Source organism: Lotus japonicus, chromosome 4, assembly GCF_012489685.1.
Source record: "Lotus japonicus ecotype B-129 chromosome 4, LjGifu_v1.2".
NCBI classification, from domain to species: domain Eukaryota; kingdom Viridiplantae; phylum Streptophyta; class Magnoliopsida; order Fabales; family Fabaceae; genus Lotus; species Lotus japonicus.
This window is the reverse complement of record NC_080044.1, coordinates 33,340,632-33,363,437: the sequence shown is the minus strand read 5'-3', so window position 1 is coordinate 33,363,437 and position 22,806 is coordinate 33,340,632. Positions and strand designations below refer to the sequence as shown.

At 40.1% G+C, this 22,806-nt stretch overlaps 2 long non-coding RNA genes and 1 pseudogene across 2 annotated transcripts; 2 read left to right on the top strand and 1 right to left on the bottom strand.

Moving 5' to 3' along the window:
- Positions 1–22,806, bottom strand: part of LOC130712649 (peptide chain release factor PrfB2, chloroplastic-like) — a 77,325-nt pseudogene extending 54,519 nt beyond the window's left edge.
- Positions 7,803–9,571, top strand: LOC130715885 (uncharacterized). Its single transcript, XR_009011804.1, has 2 exons — positions 7,803–8,031; positions 9,347–9,571. It is a non-coding gene; the product is annotated as an uncharacterized LOC130715885 (long non-coding RNA).
- On the top strand, positions 12,475–15,026 carry LOC130715886 (uncharacterized). Its single transcript, XR_009011805.1, has 2 exons — positions 12,475–12,979; positions 14,754–15,026. It is a non-coding gene; the product is annotated as an uncharacterized LOC130715886 (long non-coding RNA).

The following is a 22,806-nucleotide window of genomic DNA, read 5'->3' as shown; positions in this document are numbered from 1 at the left end:
TCCTGAACCCACACCAATCAATCAATCAACCTCTCCTCCTTCACCCCCTAGGGCCTCATTCTTCCAACCTTCCATTGAGGAAGAACCCCTCTGGAAGATGCTCCAAGCCAACAAACCCTCTGCTTCCACCTCACCTATTATCCTTCCATACAATCCAGAAGCCTCTGAACCACAAATCATTGAAACACAGGTCTCTGATAAAACCACCTCTGAACCTCATACACACACTCACTCTGAACGTGAAATTCTCTCTCCTGGTCCCTCTGTTTCCTTTCCTACCAATGTTCCTTTCTCTTCTCCCTCAAATGAATCTGAAGCCAATCGCAAATTCTTTCAGATTGCAAGAACAATGATTTCTGAAATTCCTGCACATTTCATAACTGTTCCTAGTCCAAACCGCTACCCTTGACCAAGGCCAGAACCTCTGGTTGCTTCGGATTTCCCAATCCAAGCAGTACCTCTGGCCTCAATGCCTCCTCCACCTCCTCCTCCTCAAAACTCTCTTCCAGAAAATGCTGAATCAGTCTCAAACCATTCTTCAGACAAATCACCAAACCCTGAGACTGAAACCTCTCATCAACACCCTGAGACCAACACGTTTGCACATCAGACTCTGCAGGTTGGCTCTCCCTCTGAGGTAGCAAGTAGCAACCACTCTTCATCACCTGAACCAAACCTCTCCCTTGTTCCCTACACCTACTCTGGACCAACCACCCTCCTTGATTGCATCAACTCATTTCATCATGAAGCATCTTTAAAGGTTTGCAATGTGCATGGTCGCACTGACCTGAGTGAGCATCCAGGCATGGTTGTTGAGGATTGGGATCGTTTGTGCTCTTGGATGGTTGACCAAGTTCCGGTGATGGTTGGTTTCCTAAATGCTGAATAGGATAAGTGTGTTGAAGCTGCCACTCAACGCCTCAAACGCCGAGAAGCTCTAAATGAACAACTGATGAGAGAACAGCTCTATTGTGTTATTGAAGAAACCAGAAGGAAGAAAGAACAAGAAGAAGAAGCTGCACGGATTGAGGCAGAACAACGTGAAGCTGCAAGGTTGCAAGCTCTGGAACAAGCAACATTATTACAAGCTGAAGCTGAGGTACTCAGAAATGAAGCACTTAGAATTGTTCCAACTACTGATGTTGCTTCCACATCTGCTCGAGTTCCTCACTCTGATGTCGCTGCAACGTCTGCTCAACCTCAGTCAGATTCAAGGATTGATATCATTGAACAAAGGCTCAACTCTCATGAAGTTCTACTTCAGAGTTTGAAAGATATGTGCACAGAACTGCTTCGGAGGACACCTAAACCCTAGTTTTATGAACTCTCCTCTCTCCTGTTTTATCGTTGTTGTTTATTTTCCTGTATTATGTTTTTCTTTTTCCCGTCTATTTGTTTTGAACCTGGTTTCTTTATCTATTCTCGTGTTATTATTTTATCCTCTTCATTATGTGTTGCATAATACTTGTTCATCATAAAATTTATTTCATGCATACTCATTAACCACCAACCAAATTTTTTTATTAATAAGAAATTGCATACAAACATTGTTACATTAAAAGGGAGGATTTTTCATCATTTCTCTACACTGCCTTCGCATCGTTGCTTTCTCAAGCTTCAGACGATGCTGCCTATACTCTAAGAGGACTGAGCTCTGGCGCAGCTCCTGCCTCTGAGGACCCGCCGCCACCGTCTCCATAGCCGCCTTTATTGCTCTGATTTCCTCATAAAGCTCCAGCTCCTTCTGAAAGCAAACTTGCATTTCCTCCACGAATCTGAGGAAGCTCCTAAGGATGTTGTCCATTTCTGGACTTAGGCTCATGCCTAATAGCTGGTTTGTAAGGGTATAAACGCTCGGTTCCTCTGGATAGCGTACGTTGATGAAGAGATCTTCATCAAAGGTTTTCTCTCTCAACTGCTCGATGCTTGCACTGAAGGATGCCATTGAATTTTTTACGATCAAGAGAAAATGAGATGTGAAGACTGATATGTTTAACTGCTATTTGTAAGGCCCTAGACCTTATTTTTGTAATGCTTTGATGATCGATTGAATAAAATGAGATTTTGGTTAAGTTTGAGTTTTGACAGATTTTAGCTGTCTCATTTGGGAACACTTCCTTCATGAGAGTTGTATCCCTTTAAGTTAAGAAAATTCTCGAAGTGGAATCAGGTCATTCCGACCTCTGTAGCTCGAGATATTCGCGTTTTAGCGACGGTGGTTCTGGCTGTACAGTACCAGCGAATTGTTTTATTTTAATTCCGAGTTTAATTGTGAAATTACTAAGAGGGGTCCAGGTTTTAAGTGTGATCAGGCCTGATTAGTTGAGGGATTAGTGGGTCAAGGTTACTATGGGTTTGGGCTAAGAGAAAAGCAAACCCTAGCCCAAATAAGTGTTGGCCGTGTATGATAAGGGAGTAAAGGAAGGAGAAAACCCTTGTTTTCTTTTGCAATCAGAAATAGAAGTGCACCCCTACTCCATACTTCACGTAACAACAGAGAGGGAAAGGAGAGAACTCGCGAGAGAGGAAGAGGAGGCCGCCCTAGCCGCCACCACCGCCAACCGCACGTGCGCACGCGAGAGAGGAGGAGATCGCGAGTGGGAGAGAGAGACCGAGAGCAAGGGGGGAGAGAAAGGGAACTTGGACAGCAAGAAACCATCTTCATTCTCCTCTGTTTTCAAGCTTTAAGACCAAGGTAAGGGCTGGTCCTAGGACTTGGGTAGTTTGTTAGGGACTTGTTGCTATATTTGGTTGTGAAAAATCTTGATTGTTGAGGGTTTACTTGAGAGGGTTTGGGTTGGAAGTTTGCTTGATGTACTATTATGATATGAGACCTATGTGATTTGATTTTTAATGCTGGAACATAGCTTAAAGCCTTGGGCTGAAATGGTTTATAGCTTAAACTAGAGGTGGGAGTTTCGCTGCCAGTTTCCTGTACTGGACAGCGGACTTCAGAGCCCCTTTTCACCTATTTAGGGTCGTCAAATGAAAACGTGATTAAAATGAAAGTTGTATATTTTCGAAATAGCTTTCCATACGTATAAAAATCATAATTTTTGGTTTAGTAATGTGATCGGGAGGTCGTTTTTAGTAACTGTTACACCTGCTGTCTTTCCTGTTCCGGACAGTAAGCTTTAAGGCCTAATATCACATAATTCTGGGACTCAAATGAACAAGTGTGTAACTAGATAATTGTAGATATTTAAAATAGCTTTCCAGAAAGGTATCATACGTGATTTTTGGTTGAAAGATGCATTCTGTGGCTCTGTTTTTGTGAAAGCTGTTTCTGCTATCAATATGTTGAGTTGCAAAAATGTTTTGAAGTTTTGTTAGGAACATGTGTTTAGGAGATGCTGTGAGTTATACGCTGTTAAGCTTGATTTCATGAGCCTTGGTACTTGCCTTGTGGTGATGTTGTGACATAATATGCATGATTTTATGTATATGGTTATTCTTAAATGATTTCACACTGTTTAATTGGTTATTTGTACAAAAGGGTCGCTCACCTAACCGTAATTCCCTTTTGTGCACTGTGAATGTTGTGTTGCTATCTTAGTTTTGTGAAGAGAATAAAAGACTCTAGGAGGACTTGACTTAGAGCCTCAATATAAGAGAAAGAGAAATAACTCGCTTGCAAGTAAAAAGTAAAATGTGATGTAATTGGAACATAGGTCTAGTGATGACTATGGACCATGAGAACGATGGTACCGTTAGAGACAAAGGGTTACTTGCACACGAGGGTGTTTGTGGGTTGTACGGTGTGTCCCCACGTGATTTGGTTGACTGCGGTCACCTTGAGATTTTGTGGGTTGTACGGTGTGTCCCCACGTGATTGAGGGTTGTACGGTGTGTCCCCTCCGAGAATTGTTCATCTGCGGATGATCGTGATTTGGCCATTGGTGTTGAGGTGGTTGTGTGAAGTGAGGAATTCGTTAGCCTAACTAACTAACCATTGATGAAAACCCATGATCGATTTTTAATTTATCTGTGATGATTATTGAGTATTATGTATTTTGCTGTCGACCTGACCCTTGCGCTACTTGTTTATTTGTTATATGTGGGGGGGCTGGGTAGATGGTGCTGACTACGAACACGGTGACTTCCTGGAAGTTGAGCCATGATGACGAGGAGTCCGAGCTGGAGCCAGAGGAAGAGCTTCCCAAGGTGACCGACGATCCTTGGAATGAGATTAACCCATCCGACGATGAGCTGAGGTTCCGAAGCTTCACTGCAAGGACCAAGCGGCAGTTCCATAATGGTCAAGGGGGGCGTCTATGAGGACTTGAAGGCTTCATGGAGGACAAGCTCCGGAATGACTAGGGTTGGGTTGAGTGACTTGTACTTTTCTTCTGGGTTGAGAGTACCGGGTGGGCGGTGGACTATTTACTTTACCTTTCTGTTGGATATTTTCCTTCCATTCAATGTAATTTACAACAAGGTTTCTTTTGGGATAAATATTTTATACATCTCCGTTGTTTAATGAATTTGTGTTCGCATTGGCTTTTATGTATTCCGCAAGTTAATTTGGTATAGTTTTTAAGAGTTTCGCAATATTAAAACTTTTGTCATTTAATTCAAGATTCATAAGTGAATCGACGAAAACTCTTTATGAAAATTGGTTAATTAGTTACTGTGTAACACTCGAGAAATCGGGGCGTTAAATTGTGGTATCAGAGCTCCGGTTGGGAAACCAGAGCACTAAGGGTTTTGGGCTTACGATTTTTCGAACTCGTTGGTGTTTTTTTTTTTATAAAGGTGTTTTCAAAGTTTCCGCGGTGAGATTGGGTAGACTTGTTTGCTAAGATGTTTGCTTGGCTGTGAGAATGTCTGTGATTAGTATCATTGTCGTGATACTTGAGATTAAGTGTTTGACTCTATGTCAAGATATTTTGAGGAAGTTGATCTTGGATGAGGGTCATAAGAGTAGATTGAGTATTCATCCGGGAATGACGAAGATGTATCAAGACTTAAAACTTCATTTCTGGTGGCCTGGGATGAAAAAAAACGAGTAGTTGAGTATGTATCAACGTGTTTGACGTGTCAAAAGGCGAAGGTAGAAGCTAAGGATGAATCTTTGTGGAATGACATATGAATTCCAGAGATGAGATGTCAAGGGTACATAATTTTTGAGGTTGAAGTATTAGAAATTGAATCGATTGGATAGGACCTCAATTTATGAGACTACTGGATGATAGGGACTCATTGACCTTTCCAGTGCTTTTTTCTAAATTTTTATCTTCGACATATTAAGCCTAATCGACTTAATATTGAAGGGGGGTGATATTCAGAATTTTAGCTGGTGATGGACCATGATAGAAAGGTTGATAGGAATTGATAGATGTTGGTCAAATCTGAGAGATGAGTTTGTTAGGTATTTGAGCCCTTTGTGAAGAAGTCGTAGTGCTAAGAAATGAATATTCATCTAAAAAGTGTTAAAGAGTTAGAGGACATTATTGGTGCGAACTCGATGAAGGTTTAGATTTTAAGTCCATAAATTCTTGTCCTAATTGTGTAGGACTTAAAGTTTGTTAGAATTGGATTGAGAGATTAAGAAGTTGATTGGTATGATAGTGATCAAGTTAGAGAAAGAAAGTTTTAGCATAAGTTGAATACATGAGAGTGTTGATATGGATTTCAGAGAAATGTGCTAGGATTACTAAGTGAGATTTACTAAGCTGGATTAAAACTGTAGGGGTTAAGATTGTCCTTGAGAGTTGAGAGTCAGGTATGAATAAGAGATTTAATGGTTTTAGTTGTGACGATAGCAGTTGAACCTTTGAAGATTAAAATCTAGGGAGCGAAAGTTGGGCTAAGTCCCTTGAGGCACAGTTTATGGTTTGATCTTCAAGGGAATGAATTATGAGTTATGCAGAGATTTCAGACTTAAAAATAAGCTATAATTTGACTTAAGGATAAGTGAAAGATTGATTTAAGGTCTGAATGAGGATAGTTCTGATACAAGAGATGATGTAAGGATTGTTAGGTATTGAGATGATGATTAGCTTATAAACGGTTGATCAATTGGACTTGGATTTGGCGCCTAGTGCCCTAGTACGAGCGTGATATCTAGGTCTATCTGAAGATGATTGCTAGATATCAAGGGGTTGTCGCTTACCAAAGATTGAGGTTGGAATGGGCGCTCCAAGTGGGATACGCCTGACCACATCGAGACTTTGTGTCAGAATTGGTAAAATAAATAATATTTGGTATTATTTCATTTTGTGAATGGTTTTTTATTTATGTGTGTGATATGATTTGGTGTGCTGAATGCACATTATTAAGTCATAGAGGTGGGGAAGAACACTGACCGAGTCAATGTCTTCCTTACGTTTTTGTGGTGTTTTGTGTGATTGTGTTACACTCTTGATTTTTCCTCACTTAGCAAAGATGGTGGATGGAACCATCAAGGTCGATGAGATGGCGGATGGAGCCAGTGAATGGAGTGCGTCGATCGAGATGGTGGATGGAACCATCAAGGTCGATGAGATGGCGGATGGAGCCAGTGAACGGAGTGCGTCGATCGAAATGGTGGATGGAACCATCAAGGTCGATGAGATGGTGGATGGAACCATTGGTCAGACTGAGATGGTGGATGGAACCATCAGGAAAAACAGGATTGCTGGATGGAACCAACGATCGTATATGGTGGATGGAACCATAGATCGGACAAACCAGATGGTGGATGGAACTGTCGAATGGACTAGGAGGTGGATGGAACTACCGAACGAGTGAATTGGTGGATGGAACCTTTGAGCTCGGTGTCTGGAAAGTTTGTTTTCCCAGGTCTAAGCTGTTGATGTTGCATCTGGATCACCTGGACGGGACGCCGACCAGCGTGTACCGGCATGAGCATAACACCTGTTTGACTTAAACTTTTGTTGTTTTGTGTGACTGCAGTGAGGCAGTCTGGGTCATGTTCTAACGGAAGAGTTCCGTGAGGTTCTACGACGAGTGTCTAGGTTATAGACAGTGAAATGAGAGTGACTCGAACATCCTTACCAATTATTTTTCTAGTTGTCATCTTTTAGATATTGAGCCTGATCAACTTGATATTGGAAAATGGTAATAGGAATGATAGTTGGTGTTGGACTGTGACAGGAACGTTAAAGAGAGAGAGTTTCCCTTTGTGAAAATGATGTGGAACCAGACCACTAGCAATGTCACGTGAAAACCATAAAGATGAGACTAAGGAAAATAACCTATGCGTCGAGACGACTGAGAAATTTGTAGGGAATATCCGATGGCGCAATGGAAGCGTGGTGTGTATTCCTATAGTAGTTTCGAGGACGAAACAATTTTTAAGGAGGGTGGTATTGTAAGGCCCTAGACCTTATTTTTGTAATGCTTTGATGATCGATTGAATAAAATGAGATTTTGGTTAAGTTTGAGTTTTGACAGATTTTAGCTGTCACATTGTGTGAACTTTTAGAGGGTCTTAACGACCTCATTTGGGAACACTTCCTTCATGAGATTTGTAGCCCTTTAAGTTAAGAAAATTCTCAAACTGGAGTCAGGTCATTCCGACCTCTGTAGCTCGAGATATTCACGTTTTAGAGACGATGGTTCTGGCTGTACAGTACCAGCGAATTGTTTTATTTTAATTCCGAGTTTAATTGTGAAATTACTAAGAGGGGTCCAGGTTTTAAGTGTGATCAGGCCTGATTAGTTGAGGGATTAGTGGGTCAAGGTTACTATGGGTTTGGGCTAAGAGAAAAGCAAACCCTAGCCCAAATAAGTGTTGGCCGTGTATGATAAGGGAGTAAAGGAAGGAGAAAACCCTTGTTTTCTTTTGCAATCAGAAATAGAAGTGCACCCCTACTCCATACTTCATGTAACAACAGAGAGGGAAAGGAGAGAACTCACGAGAGAGGAAGAGGAGGCCGCACTAGCCGCCACCTCCGCCAACCGCACGCGAGAGAGGAGGAGATCGCAAGTGGGAGAGAGAGACCGAGAGCAAGGGGGGAGAGAAAGGGAACTGGGACAGCAAGAAACCATCTTCATTCTCCTCTGTTTTCAAGCTTTAAGACCTAGGTAAGGGCTGGTCCTAGGACTTGGGTAGTTTGTTAGGGACTTGTTGCTATATTTGGTTGTGAAAAATCTTGATTGTTGAGGGTTTGCTTGAGGGTTTGGGTTGGAAGTTTGCTTGCTGTACTATTATGATATGAGACCTATGTGATTTGATTTTTAATGCTGGAACATAGCTTAAAGCCTTGGGCTGAAATGGTTTATAGCTTAAACTAGAGCTGGGAGTTTCGCTGCCAGTTTCCTGTACTGGACAGCGGACTTCAGAGCCCCTTTTCACCTATTTATGATCGTCAAATGAAAAAGTGATTAGAATGAAAGTTGTATATTTTCGAAATAGCTTTCCAGACGTATAAACATCATAATTTTTGGTTTAGTAATGTGATCTGGAGGTCGTTTTTAGTAACTGTTACACCTGCTGTCTTTTCTGTTCCGGACAGTAAGCTTTAAGGCCTAATATCACCTAATTCTGGGACTCAAATGAACAAGTGTGTAACTAGATAGTTGTAGATATTTAAAATAGCTTTCCATAAAGGTATCATACGTGATTTTTGGTTGAAAGATGCATTTTGTGGCTCTGTTTTTGTGAAAGCTTTTTCTGCTGTCAATATGTTGAGTTGCAAAAATGTTTTGAAGTTTTGTTAGGAACATGTGTTTAGGAGATGCTGTGAGTTATATGCTGTTAAGCTTGATTTCATGAGCCTTGGTACTTGCCTTGTGGTGATGTTGTGACATAATATGCATGATTTTATGTATATGGCTATTCTTAAATGATTTCACATTGTTTAATTGGTTATTTGTACAAAAGGGTCGCTCACCTAGCCGTAATTCCCTTTTGTGCACTGTGAATGTTGTGTTGCTATCTTAGTTTTGTGAAGAGAATAAAAGACTCTAGGAAGACTTGACTTAGAGCCTCAATATAAGAGAAAGAGAAATAACTCGTTTGCAAGTAAAAAGTAAAATGTGATGTAATTGGAACATAGGTCTAGTGATGACTATGGACCATGAGAACGATGGTACCGTTAGAGACAAACGGTTACTTGCACGCGAGGGTGTTTGTGGGTTGTACGGTGTGTCCCCACGTGATTGAGGGTTGTACGGTGTGTCCCCTCCGAGAATTGTTCATCTGCGGATGATCGTGATTTGGCCATTGGTGTTGAGGTGGTTGTGTGAAGTGAGGAATCTGTTAGCCTAACTAACTAACCATTGATGAAAACCCATAATCGATTTTTAATTTATCTGTGATGATTATTGAGTATTATGTATTTTGCTGTCGACCTGACCCTTGCGCTACTTGTTTATTTGTTATATGGGGGGGGGGTAGATGGTGCTGACTACGAACACGGTGACTTCCTGGAAGTTGAGCCATGATGATGAGGAGTCCGAGCTGGAGCCAGAGGAAGAGCTTCCCAAGGTGACCGACGATCCTTGGAATGAGATGAACCCATCCGACGATGAGCTTTTGGGATAAATATTTTATACATCTCCGCTGTTTAATGAATTTGAGTTCACATTGGCTTTTATGTATTCCGCAAGTTAATTTGGTATAGTTTTTAAGAGTTTCGCAATATTAGAACTTTTGTCATTTAATTCAAGATTCATAAGTGAATGAACAAAAACTCTTTATGAAAATTGGTTAATTAGTTACTGTGTAACACTCGAGAAATCGGGGCGTTACACTATTTATACGCTCAGTTCAGTCTACAGAAGTTAATGCTGAAGCAGTTTCTCGAGGTTTATATATTGGTAACAGAAGTTTGCCTTAATTCCTTGGTCGGTGGTAAACGTTCAACCTCTTCATTTACTCTTCTGCATATGCATTAATTAAATACGTTTTCATTAATTTTTTTTTTCTCTCCATCTTTTGAAATTTAGACCTTCTCTAAGGGGGAGTACCTTGTACTTCAAGCTAAGTTTTTCACACCCCATGCTTTTTGCTTATGACAAAAAGGGGGAGTATAACCCAATTATTGATGTGTAAGCTGTTTAGTGTGATTTCTTTTTCTTTTGGAGAATTTAAGAGTTCCACCTTTATGACCATAGATGTGTCACTGGGCAAATACAAGGAATACATTTTCACTTCCTTTGAAGTGATACTAGTTGACTCTGATACCTTTACTCTGCTCATGACTCTGAATACTTATGCGCTCTGATTATTTTATCTTATCTATGTCATACATTCTTACTCTGAACTCTTATGATTTAGCTCAGAATCTAGGTATTTTTTTTTTTCATTAAGTCTTAGATTCAGGGGGAGCTAAGCTCAGAATCAAGCTGTGACTTAGATTCAAAATGAGCAACATAAACCATTCACCTCAGGATAAGTTTTTCTCTATTCTCTAAACTCTGAGTGAATTCAGTTTATTGTTTAAGAATTGTTCATCAAAATACTTGGTTTTGTCATCATCAAAAAGGGGGAGATTGTAAGATCAAGTTTTGATCTAGTAGTACAACTCTATGTTTTGATGATTACAAGTTAACTATTAAGTATGAACAATTATGGTACTCTAACTTTGTTTTCTGAGTGTTCAAATGACAGGCCAAGACTCTGGACCTATCTCACAAAAATCAGAAGCACAATGCTCAAAGAGTAACCTCTGCAACGCTTTCGCACGTACTATGTTCAATCTGAACAGTAGTTCAAGCTTCAGAAGATCTGAAGATTACAAAGCTCTGATATGGATTCAGCTCACTAGAAGCTCTGAAGGATCAGACGCTCTGAAGGATCAGAAGCTCTGAAGCATCAGAAGCTGAGTAGTGAAGACTCTGAAATCCAAGAGTAAGCTGGCTCTGAAGACCAAGTACTTCTCCTTTGAGTCCAGAAGCAGGAGGTACAAAGGTCAGAGGATCCAAGCTTCCCTCTGACTCTGATCATCAAGCTTCACAAGTTCCAAGATGAAGCATCCCTCTGATCAGAAGTCAACAAGGTTGAAGGTCATGTCGCTATCCAAAGTACAAAAGCAATTGTACCATTCCTGACGACCTTACCTAACTGATTCAGCCATAGCAGAACTTGGAAATTCCTGATCTGCCCTCCAACGGTAGCATCTCCATGCAACGTTCAAACCCTAATCCTTGGAGTATATAAAGAGGCTGAAGATTGAAAGATGTCACCTAAGAAACTTACTCACGCGCAAGAAATATTCAAAATCTTCTTAGAAATCTTTCTTAAAATAGAACTAAGTATGTTTACTATCAACTTTGTAGAAGCACTTATTTCTAAACCCAATACTTTCAAACAGTTGTTTGTTTTACCTTTAGGAGATCAAGATTGATCGAATCCTAGAGAAGACTAAAAGAGTGAATCTTAGTGAGAGCTAAGTCAGTGTATTGTTAGTCACTTTGCAGGTAGCAAGTGCAGTTGTAACAAAACTCTGATTAGTGGATTGCCTTCATTCTAAGAAGGAAGAAATCACCTTAACGGGTGGACTGGATTAGCTTGAGGGATTTATCAAGTGAACCAGGATAAAATCATTTGTGTGCTTTCCTTATCTCTTATCTCTGCACTCTTATCTTTGGTGTTCAAAGAGATTTATCTAAATCTCAAGTGGATTGAGTTTTTAGTTGTAAAACGTTATTCAACCCCCCCCCCCCTTTCTATCGTTTTTCATACCTTCACTAACCATTCTGAAGGTGGCCCCTACCCAACTTCAGTGTAATGCTTGGGTGAACCTAAAGGCCTTTGAGATCTTATGTGTCGCCCTAGGAATAGAACCCACTTGCAATAAGTTTTTCTATTTCTTTGAAACATGCAGGCGAAGCGTTAAAGGTGAATACCTTTCTCTTGCCACTGCTAGAGAAATGGGTCTATTTACTCTGTTCAAAAGCCACTACAAACAATTTAAAGGAAAATTTTTCAAACTCCAAGAAACCGAGAGATGTAAAGACGTTTTTTACTTTGATGATGGAAGTCCTTGATTTCCATTCTATTGGACGAACCAATATGAAGTTATCATCAAGATTCCCGATGATGCCTAAACCCCAGAAGAGTTAGTTAATTGCTAGTTCTTGTCCACCATAGAGTTAAATCTAGGTGGTTTACTGATAGCCCACTTTGAAAATAAAGTGAGCGAATATGTGGGTAAGATGTAAGACCCAAAATTTTAGAATTAAATAGATAAATGATTTCCAGCTCACGCATAGGATTCTGTGTAAGCGTGAGAGGAACTTGACTCGTGTTTAATGTTTGGATTAATATTAAGAAGAGGAAAGTTCAGGAAATGACTAAGAATAGTAACATAGTCGTTATAGGCTACGGCACGAGTTTCATTCATTTCTGCCTTAGGGCAAAACCGTTAGTAAACGACTAATTTGCACTTAAAGACACGATGGGAAACTAATTCCAAAAATCTTCAGAGAAATGTTAGAACTTCTCTTAATCCTTCCATAATAAGCGTTTCGATACGAAACCCTGGAATTTACGAACACTCATTTCCGATACCGGGAGGTTTGCCGAAACTGAATCCCTGGTTTTTCTAGAGCTATTAAATTAACCTACGATGAAGACTTTTTCTATTCGGAGCTTCAAACGAAGATTCCACACGCGAATGCCCACTCTAATCGACGTTCCAAATCTTTCTTCAGAAGGAAGTTTCTGCATCCGAGGTCAAAATCAAAAAGTGCATAAAGTGCATTTTAAGCCGGTAAACATTAAAAAACAAGCCTCGAAAACCAAAAATCATACTGATATTTCTTTGAAGAATTAGAAGATTCAGCGGGAAGAATATCGTGTCTAAAATACGTTGGAATCAGTAGGAAAAATCGGAATCGCGAAATAATCATTTTCTCACGTTTTCAATTTCCTATAAATAGGACTTCAAAAAATGAAAAAAATCAAAAAAAAAATCACACAACACACACACACGGCCGTGAACTTCTTGGAGGAAAGGAAGAGATTTGATTTTTTCCGGTTCTTGCCTGATCGTCGCTCTGTTCGTTGCTACGCGTAGGCCTCAAGGTACTGATGTTATTTCTTTCTTCTGATCTTAAATTTTGTCGCTTTTCTCTATGTCTTTCTGTGCTCAAAGTTTTGAGCTTTTTGTAAAACTGTCCAAATAACTTGATTTTAGTGTCTAAACTTATTCCCTGCGTGCCCCTGAGCATGTTTAGCGGATTACATTTTGCCGAATGTCGCCGAAATGCCGCCGGAATTCATTTCTGTAGGAAATACCCATTTTTGGCTAAAGTTCCGTCTTTTGGGCTTAAAACTCTCGACTGAGCTTAGCGTTAGTAGGATTAGTCGTCATAATCGTCGTTGGTGTCGACCCCATCTAATTTGTTTTTCGAAATTTCAGTTTTGAATTTTTGAGCTAAAAATATTGACCAAAATACCCCTGCGACAGTTTTCGACCCGATAATTTTTCTGAGAGTTTCCCTGGCCTAGATATCGCCTAGGAATACCTAGGAATCGATTTAGACCGAAGAAAAAGTTCGGAAACCCTATTTTACATAGTGGCCGAAACCTATTGCTTAGGGTACCGTGTCCAAAAATAATTTTTGAGTCTCTATGACCTGAGCCATTGCGTAGCTCTTTTGATTGTCGAAATTTTGGCGCTGGTTTCATGTCATTCCGAGTTCTGTAGCTCGAGTTATGCTCGTTTTAGCGAACGAAGTTCCGTTGTCAATTCGTGCCTTAAGAGGAACTCTGAAGCTTTAAAAGCTTTCTTTCCGGTTTCGATTAGCGTTATTAGATAGTGTTACTTCTAGTAGGGCTTGTGTTGATGATTGTGTTTCCTTGTTCTAGGTTCACAACTTCCATGCCCAACTTCTACTCACGAAGGTAAGGGTAACTCGGTTTTAGAGTGTCTTTGAGTCTTGCCTGCTTTTATCGCACTGCCTGCGTTTGAGATGAAGATGTTTATATTGATTGGCATTGGATTATGATTATTATGCTTGCAATGTTGTATGCTTGCTTATATTGACTGTTTCTGAGGCTTGTGCCAAATGTTTTCTGAAGGCTTCGGCCGAGTAAACTTATTGAGACGTGTGTCTCCGTTTTCTGAGAGGCTTCGGCCGCTTACGGGTTTCTGTCATTGAACTGAGTTGGTATGCAATTGAATTGAGTTATGTTCGTTGATAATAGGAATAACATGTGGTTACTCCGAATTAATCATTGGTTTGGGGATTGTTGTTGACTGACTTGGCATATAGGCTTTGGTTCTTAAGTGGCGATGAGGTGGGTGTGGTCCCACGTGATTGTCCCGTCTTTCGAGGCGTTATAAAGTGGCAATGAGGTGGGTGTGGTCCCGCGGGATTGTCCCATCTTTCGAGATGTTCTAAAGTGGCGATGAGGTGGGTGTGGTCCCACGCGATTGTCCCGTCCGGAGTGGCGTAAAGTGGCAATGAGGTGGGTGTGGTCCCGCGTGATTGTCCCGTCTTGAGAGACGTTGCTGATCGATCCATTTTGGTAGAAGCATATAGTTGCATTATAGGGAACTAACACCTGACCCTATGTTGTTGGATTTTAGTTATTGGTTTATTGATATCTGAATTGATATTATACTGTTGAAGTTTTTGATATTTGAATTGATGTTATATGTTAGGTTGTCGATATCCGAATTGATGTTATATGATTAGGTTGTTGATATATGAGTTTAGTTATGTTGCTGGTTTATTTACCATGATAGGTAGTTAAATTTGAATAGCATGATTTTCTCTTTCATACATGATAATTGTATGGAGTTAACCCTTTTCTATTTGCTATTTGTTGTTTGGGCGCTTAACGCTATTAGGCGATGGTGAGCCTTCCGCTGAAGCTTAGCTGTTCGAGTCGGAGACCGTGATCGTGGGCGGTCGAGTAGAGGTGGATGAAGCAGTTGCTTCTCCCTTTTTGGTGGACTATGTTTGAGTTTCTTTTTCCTTATGAAAACTCTGTTGTTTAAACCTTATTTCGCCACTGTTAAAGTGTGCGTACTTATTTTGGAAACTTGTTCATGATGATGTAAGACACTATTATTATTATGTCGGGAACGGGTTGTTGAATAAAGTCTATGTTATATATTCAATTATGTTCAGTTGTTTCGAAAAGGGAAAAAATATATTGTGTTTTGTTAGGATTACGAAATAGTCCTTAGATTTTGTTAGGTAACTAATGTGACTCCTCAGTTGAGAAACCGGGGTGTTACATAAGACATCTAAATCTGCATATCTAAATTTGCATATAACAAATTTTTCTCTTTAACACACTCCATACTTATACTTTTTTCATTAACAATGACTCGCCTATCTGATGATGATATCCTCCGCGGGCAACAGGCTGCTAAGGAAAAAAGAAACCCAGCCAACACCCTCACAGAAAATGATACAAGTCACTTTGCCACTAAATCCACTTGCCCCGCAAAAAAGAAAAAGAAGAATGAGACTCCCGAATCGGTTAAGGGAAAGAGTTCCAGTCATCCCTCCATGGAAAAATTTATGATAAAAAGAATGCCCAACGCTGCTAATAAGGGTGGTTCATCAAGCGCTCTGTCCCCTTCATGGAAAAACTTGCTGAAAGAGTTTGAAGAACTCACTTTAGAGGAAGTCACCTCGCTTTGGGACTCCAAAATTGATTTTAATTCGCTGGTGGAAACGAATTTGGTGTTTGAGGCTGACCAAGAAAAGATCAGGAAAATTGGTCTCAAAGAGGCTTGTCAAGCTCTTATGACCAAGGGTTTGGAGATTGCTACCATCTCCAAAATGGTGGATTTGGAAACTGCCGGCTTTGACAGAATTTCAAACACCAAAATGCTTGAAGAGAAAGAAAAAGAAATTGGAAAGATGAAGGCTACAATGAAACTGTTGGATAATTCCAACAAGGAAAAAGAGAAGAAAGCCGCAGACCTGGCTTTAGAGAATTCCAACCTGAAGAATAGTCTGGTGGAAAGCAATGTCGCCCATAAGGCATAATCTGAAGAGAACACAAAGCTACAAACAGAAGTTTCTCAAATAACTTCTGCCAACAACACTTTACTTGGAGAAAACTCCAAGTTAAACTCTGAGGTTTTGGTATTGAAGGACTCCATCCTGGAACAACTTGAAGTTGGCTTCGCCAAAGCAAAGGATCAAATCCTTTTTCTCAATCCTGATGCATGCGCCCCTCAACGTCGACAATATTGGTCCTTATTCCCACATTGTTGAAGGGAAACTAATTAATCTCGATGCCGCTGATAAAGAGAATGAAGAAGAGGAGAAAGAGGAAGAAGAAGAAGAAAAGAATGAAGAGGGAAATGCCAATGGCAAGGAGGGCGAAGGAGAGAACCACTGAACCTTCGCCAAGTTCTGATTCCCTGTTTTTCTTTTTTCCTACTTTCCTGCATTCTAATTGTCTAAGTTTTGAACGTTTTCGTTCACTATCTATCTTTCTTTTCTTGCCAACTATGTAATGTCTTTATATTTCTGAATGAAATATATCTAAGTCTTTCTATTCATCAAAGTTTTCAACTTCAAAGAATTCTAAACAATTTCTTTTGCTTAAACAAAAGATTCAAAGTCTCACACCTAAGTCAAACTTAATAACAAACTTTCTCTGAATCTCTTCGCCTAATAAAGCAAAGGAATGTAAATAACGCATAAATATTCGAAGTTATCTAGCATACTTCTCAGGATAAACATCAACATTTCAATGCGAATTATGCAATAATGTTACTTAACAACATTGCAATTCACTAACCTTCGCTTTGAATTTATTGCTACTTTGTTTCACCTAAAAGCTACTGTATATAGAAGAAAGTTTCCGAAGAAAATGTTTGAAATTCCTAGAGAAATTTCATTTCAATCAACTATTCTTTGAATCATAAGGCTTTTGTATATTTAACTTAGTCAAAATTTCCATTTTGGACTTAGTCATATGTTGAATCAGAGTCACACTATCCGAATCAACTATTTGCTCGTGTGGAGACTTGTGCTTAATTTGGACAAGCTTAATCCAACTTAAGGTTGTGCTTATGAATTCGTGGCCAAACGCTCTAGTTTTAAGAGACATACTCTTTCTCAATTGCATGACATCACCCAATTGATAGACCTCAGTTGATACGTTTTCAATCATGGAAACAAAATAAAATGTTGCACACTCAAACATTTTTAAAACGTTATGCCTCGTTAAAAACTATCCTGCTTGGGGTAGAGAAAATAGTGCATACCTGTTATTCATTAGTGTGTGATGCCTCGTTAAAAACTCTCCCTTCTGGGTAGAGAAAAGAGTGCATCACACTAAGTCTTACACACATAACATAGTCTTAAACAACATGGAGAACAAACAAATTGAAAGTAACATGCGGCGAATCAACTGTAGTAATAACGGAGATGATGTGCATTCCAAGCTCTTGGCACCTTTCGCCCAGATAGTTCCTCCAAGTGATACGCCCCTTGACCCAATTCTCGCAGAATTCTATAAGGTCCTTCCCAATTTGGTGACAACTTTGAGTCATCAGGTCCCTTTGCTTTCCGTTTTAGCACTAGATCGCCAACTTTCATCTGCCTTGGTACCACTCTTGAATTATAACACCTCCCAGATCTTTGTTTCACAACAGCTTGTCTTAAACAAACCTCTGCTAGAGTTTCCTCTGCTAAGTTCAAATCAATCAGCCTACTCATGTCATTTTGCTCTTCACTGTAAGTTGCCACTCGGAAAGTCACATCTTGCACTTCCACCGGAATCATTGCATCTACTCCATAAGTTAACTTGAAAGGTAATTCGCCAGTAGTAGACTACGGTGTGGTATTGTATGCCCAAATTACTGTAATCAACTCATCTGCCCATAACCCCTTTGCTTCGCCCAGTCGCTTCTTGATTCCATTGAGAATAACTTTATTTGCATATTCCACTTGTCCATATTACTGTGGATGCTCAACAGAGGCGAAACGTATCTCAATGCCCATTTCAGCACAAAAATTCTTCACACTCCTGCTAGTGAATTGTGTACCATTATCTGAAATGATTGTAGCTGGTACGCCAAACCTGCAAATCAGCTTTCTCCAATAGAACTTCTTGACTTTCTCTGAAGTTATCTTCACCATTGACTCTGCCTCAATCCATTTAGAAAAGTAATCAACTGCAACCAGAACGAATCTAATCTACGATTCTACTGGAGTAAACGACCCCAAGATGTCCACCCCCGCCATTGCAAATGGCCATGATGAACTCATTGAACTCAGAACTTCTGGCGGTGCTCTATGAAAGTCTGCATACATCTGACACTTTTCACACTTCTTTGCATACTCCATACAATCTATCCTCAGCGTTGGCCAATAAAACCCTGCTCTTAACACTTTTGCTGCCAAAGATCTTCCGCCCAAATGACTTGCACAAACTCCTTCGTGTACCTCAAACATAATTCTTTCAGCTTCCTCCTTTGAAACACATCTCAGCAACGAAATCCCCACTCCCCTTCTGTATAATTGATCGCCTAGGAGAGTGTAATGACTTGCCTCACGAACCTGGTCCTTTGTAAACATCAACAAATTTGTTCCCTCTACTTCCAGACGCATATTGATCCGCCCCATCCAATTTTGATCCGCAGCTGCTGAAATCATCATAACTTCATCATTTTCAATACTTGGGCTATTCAGAACTTCCTGGATCACTGACTTGTTGTTCCCTGGCTTTTTAGTACTTGCTAATTTTGACAATATATCCACCCAGGTATTTTCATCTCGTGGAACATGATTAATCTGCACTTGAACAACCTGATTTATCAAGTTCTGAGCATTCACTAAGTACTTAGCCAATTGTGTGTCTTTCGCTTGATATTCGCCTTGAATCTACCTGGAGACTATCTGTGAATCAGTTTTGATTGTAATGCTCTTGACTCCCATTTCAATCGCCGATCTCAATCCTACAATTATAGCTTCGTATTCTGCCTGATTGTTGCTTGCTTTAAAATCAAACTTGAGTGACTGCTCAATTGTTACACCCCCTGGTCCTTCTAAAATCACTCTAGCACCACTGCCCTTGATGTTTGACGATCCATCAACTAACAAAATCCATTTGCCTACTTCAACACTTTTTTCATTAGGAGACATATCATTAACAAAATCCACTAAAGCTTGCGCTTTGATCAGCCCTTTTCTTTCAAAAGTAATTCCAAATTCTGATAACTCAACAGCCCATGAAACCATTCTTCCTGCAAGATCAGGATTTTGCAACACTTGGCGAAGTGGTAAGTCAGTTTTGAGTATAACTGGAAAGCCTTGGAAATAAGGTCTTAATTTTCTGGCGGATATGATCAAGGCTAAAGCAGCCTTTTCTATTTTCTGGTATCTCACCTCTGCCCCTTGAAGGGCATGGCTCACAAAATATATGATTCTCAAATCATCCTTAATTTCTTACAACAAGACTGAACTAACAACATTATCAGATATGGAAATAAACATTGACAACGAAATACCTGGCATTGGTTTGGAAAAAAATGGCGGACTGGATAAGTGTTCTTTCAAACTTTGAAAAGCCCCTCAAATTCTTCATTCCACTTAAACGCTTTATTCTTCCTCAAGCATTGGAAAAACAGAGCTGATTTACTTTCAGAACACGGCAGGAACCTTGACAAGGCTACTATTCTTCTAGTGAACTTCTGCACATCCTTAACTAAAGTGGGACTTTGCATCTCGAGGATCGCCTTACACTTATTAGGATTTACTTCAATTCCTCTCCTTGTAATCATAAAACCCAGAAATTTTCCACTTTTAATCCCAAATGAACACTTTTCTGGATTGAGTCGCATATTATGCTTTCTGAGTTCACCAAAAGCTTCCTTCAAATCTGAACAATGTGCTAACATTTCCTCTGACTTGACCACCATATCGTCCACATAAATTTTCATGTTTCCCCACTTGCTTGTCAAACACTTTGTCCATCAGTCTCTGATAAGTTGCACCTGCATTTTTTAGTCCAAATGGCATGGTTTGGTAACAATAGTTCGCCTGATTAGTCATGAAAGTTGTTTTCTCCTCATCGGGTTGATACATTCTGATATGATGATAGCCTGAATATGCATCCATAAGACCAAGCATGCCAAATCCATACGCCCTTTCCACAAGCTTATCAATGTTTGGCAAAGGATAAGAGTCTTTTGGACAATGCTTATTCAAATCTGTATAATCAGTGCACATCCGCCACTTTCCATTGGCCTTCTTCACCATAACTACGTTCGCCAACCAAGTTGGATACTTCTCTGATGAATCCAGCTTCTAGCAGTTTATTAGTTTCCACCTTCACGGGTCCTGATTTCTCCTCACCCATTTTCCTTTTAAACTGAACAATTGGTTTCGCCCCGAGATTAAGAGCTAACTTATGACAAATGAACTCTGGATCGATCCCATGAAGTTCTTCCGCCCTCCATGCAAACAAATCCATATTTTCATATAAGAGCTTGACTAACATGTCCTCCTGACTTGCAGTTAAACTGACACCCACTTTCAAACTTCGTTCGCCAATCATCACCGCCTTAGTTTCTTCTTCTGAAGTCATCTTATGCTCTAGAAATCCATCACGAGGATCCAAAAACTTATGTCAGCTTGATCCATGTTTACCTCATAAACACGGTGTCCCTCTTTCACAACTTTCTTTCCCATCTGACCATACTGTTTGAAGCTCTCTGAATAACACTTTCGAGCCACAACCTGATCAGCTTTCAAAATTCCAACTCCACCCTTGCTTAACGGATACTTAGCTGTTAAATGTCTTGTGGAGATGATCGCCCCAAGTCTATTCAACGAGGGCCTCCCAATAAGCACATTTTATGGCGAAGTACACTTCACTACCAAAAATGGAATGGATTCGCCCTTTTGTTTTTCCTTCTGGCTGTTTCCTCTATTCTTCATTTTCAATTTCCTTTCCTTCATCATTACGTTTCACTGAAGTTTTAGCCTCATCTGAATTGTTTCGCCCAGATAAGTGTTTCATGAACCCTGCCTTTATCAATGCCTCTATCTCCTTTCTCAAAGTAAAACAATCATCAGTGTTAGGTCCGGAGATCCTATGGTACTCGCACCATTTTGTTTTATCCACGTGGCCTGTTGGCGGTTTTGGTTGTCTCGGAAAACGAATCACATTATCCTCCAAGCACGTGTGTAAAGCTTCAGTTAAATTAACTGCCAAAGGCGTTGCACGATAATTTTGGTTTCGAGTCCACGTCATAAAATGTCCATACCCACGAGTTCCATACGGTTGAGCACGATGTTTGAAATTGGAACGATTATCATAGCGATTGTCATAACGGTTCCGATTGTGGTACCCCTTGTCTCCATGTTCAACCGCTCCATTCGAACACTGATCGTTAAATCGCCCCCTTTTTCGGTTCGAACTGTTGCTTCTGACCAGTAACCGCCGCGTTTGGGCGATTCTTCTTGACTTGATCGCTCTGTTCTTCCCTGATGAAACCTTGAACTCTGATCCGCAATTGCGCCATTGTTGTCACCGGCTTCCTGCTCAAGTTGTTGTTCAAATTTTCAGGCCTTAAACCTAATTCAAAAGCAACAATACAAATTTCTGGCATTTTATCTTCCAAATGCACTGACAATTGATTGAACAAGACAAGTAAAAATGCGTGAAATGATAGGGCCTCCACCGCTTGGGTGGCGCCTGATATTTATAACTTGGGTTTTGGTCCGAATGAACCATGGGTTTCCCGACCCATTCGTTACATATCATTGGTCAACCCAATTATCAAATAAACTAGTGCGCCCATATCAGATCAACCACCAAAACACATTTGATCAAGTTCCATGAAACAGACAATACAAACAAAAATTGGAGCTATGAACAAGAGGAAACTGAAAAAAAAATACCCTGAGAATGAATGAGTGTGAAACAGAAATCTGGGAAGAAATTGAAGGTTTTTGTTACCTGTAAGCGGTGTTTGATCAAGTGAATGGATTGAGCTAAGGCAGCAGCGTGACTCCTCCAATTGTTGGCGAGGATTCCTTCGACCGTGAGCCCATCAGAGCTTGAGTAGTGTTCTGTGGTTGTGTAAGACCTTGTTTTGATGAATATTACTTAATTAAATAATAATTGCGTGATTCAGTAATACAGTTACAGTAGTTACTGTTTTACCTTGTGTGATCCGACGGTAACTGCAGAGTTATTGTTTTTGCATCTTTGGGTGACTTATGTGGCTTTATGTGTTGTTGTGATTTCTTTGATTTAATAATCAATAAAGTCTTGCATAATTAGAAATATTACGTAAAGGTGATTGGTGATATGTATGTGTGCACGAGAAGTGAATTTTTGTAATATTTGCCCTTGCATGGGTGTGTGTCACGTGTGATGGGGCTTGAGTGAGGAAAGTTTTTATCATTTTTTTAGTTGATTATATATTCAGCTCTTTGTTTAATTTTTTAAAATAATCAAGAGTTGACTAGGGTTATTTATGGAGGAATTTGAAGTGGTGATGGATTCTAATTGAGGAAGGTTTCAATCAAGGAGCTGATTGAGCATTAATTTGAAATGAAGACCCTAGGGAAGAGAGAGGGAGGGGACTGCCAAGAGAGAAGAGGAGGAGGCTAGGTTTAGTTTTGTGAAGCCTAGGTGGATCTTATAAATAGATGATAGGTAAAGCCAAGGAGAACCCTAGCTACCCAATTTCATAACACACAAGAATTGAGAGAGAAAGGGAGAGAGGGTCGTGAGCTATAGCAAGGGAGGAAGACTGATCAAGCTTGAGGAGGGACAAAGTGAAGCTCTTGATCATCAAGGAGGAGTGGCCGAACCTTGCTCTAGGAGAAAGACACTTTTTCTTCTTTTTCAACTAAATCCAATCAAGGTGAGGGGATCACTTCCTAGGATAGGTCATTTACCTTTGTTGCCAT